A 6,966-nucleotide genomic window follows, 5' to 3' on the forward strand; every position below is an offset into this window, starting at 1 on the left:
TTTTGGTAGGATTTTTCTTGACAGACTACTGAAGAACACCACAGCTTTCAGTTCTAAATTTAAATTAATCACACACACAAGTCATAACGGAAACTTGAAGATATCCAGGCTTTTGAGAGGACCTACACTTTAAATGGCCACTACTGAACATACTACATTTTGTTCACTGCATAAACAAGAATCTTAACATTTACCAGTGTTTTTTCTTTAATTAAACCTCTTAATTAAACTTCCTAAAATTAGCAAAGTTTTAATCTCAGTCATTAAATACTACATCAAATGCAATAAGACTGCTATGAGAAAACATTCATTGGGGAAAAACAAGCCGAATAAACCCTCGTGATTTTGACAAGAGGCAGTTTAGTACAGATCTGGCTGACCATAGAATTTCTTCAACTTGAACATGAAGCCAACATTTAGATCGGCATGTACTGATGTGACACTGAGCACTTAAAATGAGGAGGCACGAATCTCTGCTACCAACTCCACAGAGGATTAAATTGACCAAGTATGCGTGACAAGCTGCAGAGTAAAGAACTCCAGAGTGCACACACTGACATGCACAACCTGTCCTTGAAAACTAAAAGCACACAAGTAACGGTTCAAAATATCACAGCTGAAAACATAGATGAGACTAGTCTACCCACACACCAGAAGTACAAAGGATAAGGCTATAAAAGAAAATGCTGGAGAAAAGGAAAAGGTTAGTCTACTTGTACCTGGATGAGAAAATGTAGATGTTTTATTCAACTATTTTTATTTATTGGTTAGGTATTAGATGACCTGGAAAAAAATAAAAATCAAGTAATTTGTTTTCTTATGTGGGAATACTGTACGCTGCATCTCAGCTTGGGTGTTTGACATCCCTCTCACTCGCAGCAGTAATCCTCACGTCTCAGTTCACCTCACCAATGCCAACCTAGCAACTTTCTCCCTTATAATCAACAGCATACATCTATATTTAAAAAATAAATAAATAAATAAAACATGCAGCGACTTCTAAGTCCCAGCTCTCCCTCCAGAGACACACCTCTGTGTGTTTTGGGTTAGGTGAAGCAGCTGTTTGCACATGCGCAGCATTATTCATGTGGTTTGTTACTCAGAGGCTGTATGGTCCTTGACAAAAAGAATATAGCCAAAAACATCACCTACCAAATTAAGCACATACATGCATTTTACTACTTGGACATATTGCCCCTGGTCTACTTATTTCCTTGAAATCCAATCAATTTTGCTGATAAATTAACACTGTCACCTCACAGCCCAACATGATCACTCCAGCCTCTTGTCCTGCTCCGTAGTCCACATCTCAAAAAACTGCAGTGCTGCATTATGTCTTTGCTGTGTGTGTTCTTACTGGCAAACCAGCTTTCAATGCAGTTTAACTTAAGGATAAGGAGGGGAAGCATCTTTATAGGTGAACTTTTATTACTTCTGTAATGATTGTCCTAAGGTTGAGAAAAGGGTATTTATGCAGCATTTTCCCCATGCCAGCCAGAGCATGTCACAGTAATACTGAAATGTGACGCAACTGAGTTATAATTGGCAGTGTGCCTCCAAGATTACAAGCGCACAATTTCTCACCAACACTTTTGGAAAAAGTCAATAATCCTGCAATCTCAGAAGAAAACGTTATTTGAAAAATGCAGAATTTGGCTGAAATAAAATTCAGTTGGGTTCATATTGCTCAAGAGACTGCAACACATGTTCATCAGTATTGACTTATTCAGAAATCCTAACCAGAGGCATTTTTATATTTCATGCTCTGTGCTGCTTGGGAGCTAGAGTACAAACATCAATATGTCGATGCTTATGATTCTTTATATTTGCCAGTCTGTTATTACTATCTTTAGGTATGAAATTAGAAAAAAAAAAAGATAGCTGACGTGCAGCCGTACAATAAAAGCAGTACAATAAAACATTTATACAAGGTACAGATTACCATTTGACTCTTTAATTTAGTTTGACAATTTTATAATTGTTGAACGAGTGGAATTAGTCTAACCTCCTGTAACAAAATATACAGTACTATAATAGGACTATCTGCCATTATATTTTAAAGTGTGCAAGTCATTATTAAGGAAAAACTGTTCCTGTGCTCCAAGAATAATCCACCATGATACTTGTAAATTAAAGAAAAACCACACACATACTAGTGAGACTGCTGAAATCCAAGTCGGTACTTAAAACCACTAAGAGTAAAAAAACAAAACACTTTAATTAAACAAAAAAATCCTTCATGAATCCAATATCCAAATCACACGTCTAACACAAAACCAGGCATATTTCCACCACCAGAAACAGGCCTGCAGACAATACAGTTAAATTACATAAAGCACTCAACACACACAAAAACCCCACCTACTGTATCCAGGCCTGACAAAGCAGTAACAGGGTTCAAGGACAATGCATTGCTGATCTCCAGTAATGACCTGCACATACTGGGGAGGGCCACCCTGTGGCCAACACACAGTAAGTGCAAAAACCACAGAGCCTTAGCCTGTCTCAGCAGCAAGGGGGGTTGTAATGGGGGGGCGTTAGGCAACGAAGTCATGGAAGGGGGATGGGACGGACATTTAAGGAGGACAAAGAGGGCAAAATTGCTTTTCTCCTCAAAGCTACACGCTGTATACTAACCCAGTTCTGACAGCAGCACACATCGCCGTGCAGAGCACAGTGATATGTGGCCTTTGGAAGTTCACTCACTGTCCTGCATTTTAGTCACTCTGTCAGCAGCCTTTATTTAGAAAGGCAGACGTGGGGGCTCAATAATACATAAAGACAACCGCTCTTATCTCTTGTCCTCAGGAAGGCTGCTGAAGCTGTGGACGTTGCACGAACAGAGAGGAAGGGGAAAAATGCCTAAAAGCAGCAGCTATCTTTTACATACCTATGATTAGATCTGCCGTGACACTTCATCTGAATTAATATCCCCTGAGCGGTGTTCAACACCACTGATATCAGAAAAATTAAGTGCAATCACTGTGCAGCGAACAGTGTTCTTACAGCCAGTACAACTAAGAACAAAATAAAACGCAGCATGATTGGGGAGAAGCATTTCTGTTAGAGAAATTATGAATTCCCCCCCACAGCGTTTCATTATTTTGTAGTACTGCATTTATTCGGATGCCCAGACAAAAAGCAGCATAGACAACTGATTTTTCATCTGTTAATCGCATATAAGGTTTAATAATCACTAAGGACCTCCTTTTTATAAAAAAAAATAAAATAAAAAATTTTAAAAAGGAAAACAAAAAAAAACAAAAAAAACTGAAAGCTTCAAGATGTCACTTTCCTTTTGACTATTCCCCTAGCCACAGATGTCCTGCATTTCTGGTAAATTACCCGGTCAGGCTCTTAGCTGCTGACTCCATGATATGTAATCTTTTCGTGACCTCACAGCTGAAGGTTACTCACCACGATGCCTGTGGCTTCGACAGATTCACTCAATCAATATTCAAGGCCACACAAAGTACAAAGTAGAGTGAAAACGCATTTGCCGCAATTCCAAGTCTTAACAGGTCAAGCTTACAAAGACAAAATTACCAGGCTCTTTACTTTGACCGGCGTATCACCCAAAAATAATCCAAGGTTTACTAGCAATGAGATCAGGCAATAATTTAATCACTCTGAAAATACATAGGACTCCTTACAGCTAGCAATTTGCCTGTGTAAAAAAAATATACTTATATTATTATAAGTCACTTAGATACGGAAAAAAAAATCCCAAAAACAATGGGTGACGGGGGTTACGTTTTTAGGCTTTGTGTGTTTATAGGCAAAGGCCACTGTTAAAACCAACTGAACTTAAATTCCTGTTAGTAAAGCATTTCTACAGTGAAGTGAAGCCATCTCACCGGGAACAAGTGAACGCAACCCAGTGATGTTAGGTTAATTTGTGACACCTGTGGCGGTGCTGAAACCCAGCTCATCCAATTAAAGACCGTGACTACTTACAGATTACGCTACGAAAGAAAGCGGTTAGAGGTGGAGCGTTTAATCCGGGTGAAACTTCCATTTTCTGCTAATTGTGGTTTAGCCGAGCGGGTTTAGCTAACACAACCTCTGCCAGTGATGGAGGGGCTTTAGAGCGTTTTTTTTTTTTTGGTCACACAATTTTATTTTGTAGACCAAACTAATTAGGTTACCCCACTAACTTAAGAAGCTTTAAGGTTAGGTTACAAGAGGCAAAGTTTACTCAAGTCAAAACTACTTCTAATGGCGCTCAGCTAGCATGTCTGGCCTAGCTAACAGCTCTGACCCCTTTTTACAGTTAGTATTTCTTTGTTTTTAAGCACGCTAACACTTTGACTTGTCTTACCTTGATGTGTTGAATCGGCGTCGCGGGAATTTATTGCGGTACAACCTGCAGACATCAAACTTGGTCACAGTCTTTGCGCAGCAGAATAAGGAGCGGTGGCGGGAACCCAGCCACCCTAAATAAACTAATCAGACTTTTGGCCAATCAGCGCAGACCCACCCTCTCTATACCGGAAATAGACGATTAATTGATTTGCTGCAGGTGTAGGCTGCTGCTTTAAACAGCGCTCAGCACAGAGGAGAATTACAACTAAGAAATAGCGACAGCTCCAAAATAAAATAAAACCAAATAAACAAAAACAACATTGTGCCACTAGGGTTCTTTGTAGGGTAATCAGCTAATTTTAACAGATAGCCTTTTCCAGCGATGACGTGAACATAAACATTTTATATATATTTTAAGTTTTCAGCATCTCCATTGTTATCCATGCAGAGCAAACATATGGGCATGGAATTTATATATAGGTGGCCTATATTTAAAGACAAAAAAGGGCAAAAGACAGGAATGCTGACAAAGGTTAGGATCGCTTTGGGTTTTTGTGTTTGTTTTTTCTAAAAAATTGGGACGAGTAGCTAAGCTCCTGTATTCTTCACAAATAAGCGCTGCATGGAAATTCAAAAATAGCATAGGAATATGCATGTGATAGCAGAACTTCATCCGGCAACTCTAAGTAGCACAACACCCGGCTGCACTTAACCTATATAGCATTGGTCTTTTTGCAGTTACGCTGCATCTTAAACCTTACAGACCATCTTACGATTAAATTAGAAAGACAGAAAAAAAATAAAGCCACCACTCATTAATTTTAAATCTCATTTGTATTTGGACCCGCTTTTTTCTCTTTTATAATTTAGAGCTTAAATAAAATCGCAAGTTTTTATATTAATGAAAGAGCTCAAGTCTAAGATCAAACAGCTTAAATTTTGTTAGTTTGTTTACTGGCTCCATCATGTATCCAGTAATATTAATTTCTATATGTAACATCAGTCTAATACACCCCACATTTCTACCTTTGGATACAGTGTAACGACTACTATGCGGATCCCACGTTTCAGCTCTCTACAAGGCCTGTATTTCTGCACACTAGAGCAATAGTGCGTCCATGCATGTCGAGGGGTGGGGGGGGAAGGAGAGAAAAAAAATTGAGCACATGTGCGGAGAAAGCCTGTTGTAAGTCTCTCCTATATGCCAAGCCACCGCGATTCAAGAGTTGAAAATCAGCCCTGAGTGGGGAAACATGAATGCATCACGGCGACTTTCCCCATCGCGTCTGCATGCAATAAGACAGCCTGAGACTACAGTGAATGCATGATCTGCTCTACACACTGTCCTCAGCGAACAGAAACAGGCTTAGTAATAATAATAAAAAGAAGAAGAAATCGATTTCACATGTTTCAGGTGAATGAGCAAATGTGTAAAAAATATCTTACCGTTTCTACAAATGAAAGTTAGGGACGTCCTTAGGCAAACAATCTCTGAATGAAAACACCTGGCCAATAGCGTGTAAAATGACGAATTCCGCTCTCTTTAGTTCAAACTTGGGAACATAAAAAGCCAACACAAACAAGATAAAATGAGGGAAATGAAATATTTATTAAATCAAAACACAGAAATGAGTTCCTTTCAGCAAATGCATGAAACAAAAGGGAAAAAAAGATAACAGAAGAAAGAAAAGGAATCAAATAATTAAAAAAGCCGGCTTCTGCCTGTCTCGCTCTTTACAGGTGCGCCACACAAATACGCGACATCACTGAGTGGAAGCCAATGCACGGAGGAGGTTCTCTTTAAAAGGAAGATAGTCCTGCCGGCAAATATATAGGGCCGTATCACAGCATGCCTATACCTCTCCGCACTCCCCGTTTCATCCATTCAACCTACACATGAACATGCATTGGACGCGGAAGTATACCCGGAGAAGCTCCATCCACCGCTTATGCGTGCACAAGCCCTCCAATGCTATTGGCTCCGAGGCGTTCCTCACTGAGCTCGAGCGTCTCTTCCCAGATCACAAGACGCCATTCGTCCTCGCCCCAGTCACTCAAAGCGACCGAGCATTTTTCCTAAATATGGCATTTGAAGTCAAACATCGCCTTTTTGCCGTGGTATGGGTCTGTGGAGCGGGCGGGAATAACACCACGACTCGAGAGTAGCATAGTCCGCTCTTTTGCCCCCCCCTTAACAAAAAAGAAAAGGAAGAACAAAAAGCAAAGAAAGAAACCTGAGAAATTTGTTTAACAGCAGATCACCACACTGTCACCATCATCTAAGAATCAGCGACCTTACTGAAGTCATGTAAGAGACGTGTGCTGCTTTCACGTGTTGCAAACGGCTCGTTTTTTTTCCTCTCTCTTTTCTTTATTCCACTCCAGCCCTCGCAGACACAATAAAACTACTCCGAAACGCCTTTCCCCTCCACTCTCTAGCAGGCCAGCCGCACTCGTTCTCACCCTGCTACTGTCTGCGCCATTTCCCCGTTTGCACTGGTGCTGAAAGCGAATCCCCGCGTTCATCAGCAGGTTTCAGCACCGCGGACAGCGCACTGCTCTAACACAGTGACTGTAAAGGCAGCCTATATGCCGTCTGACTCGGAGCCCTCCAGTCAACGGTCAGCCCTCAACCCTCGACCTACAGGTTAGAAACAGATG

The 6,966-nt window shown here is 40.6% G+C and overlaps 1 protein-coding gene across 6 annotated transcripts in view; it reads right to left on the reverse strand.

Moving 5' to 3' along the window:
• The window catches only part of elavl2 (ELAV like RNA binding protein 2), a 30,678-nt gene extending 24,187 nt beyond the window's left edge, over nucleotides 1–6,491 (reverse strand). For 2 of the 6 annotated variants that reach the window (XM_086282866.1, XM_086282839.1), the window contains exon 1: nucleotides 4,322–4,480. The gene's annotated coding sequence lies outside the window, so the exon portion shown is untranslated. Of the gene's footprint in view, nucleotides 1–4,321; nucleotides 4,481–5,751 lie in introns of those variants that run through there. The other 4 variants (XM_086282856.1, XM_086282880.1, XM_086282848.1 and 1 more) reach the window with 4 other exon arrangements.
• Nucleotides 6,492–6,966: the final 475 nt, after the last annotated feature.

Source organism: Aulonocara sp. 'chitande type north' Nkhata Bay, linkage group LG3 (genome assembly GCF_057382095.1).
Source record: "Aulonocara sp. 'chitande type north' Nkhata Bay isolate Kocher_YH1m ecotype deep benthic linkage group LG3, A_spYH_male_GT1.1, whole genome shotgun sequence".
Taxonomy (NCBI): Eukaryota; Metazoa; Chordata; class Actinopteri; order Cichliformes; family Cichlidae; genus Aulonocara; species Aulonocara sp. 'chitande type north' Nkhata Bay.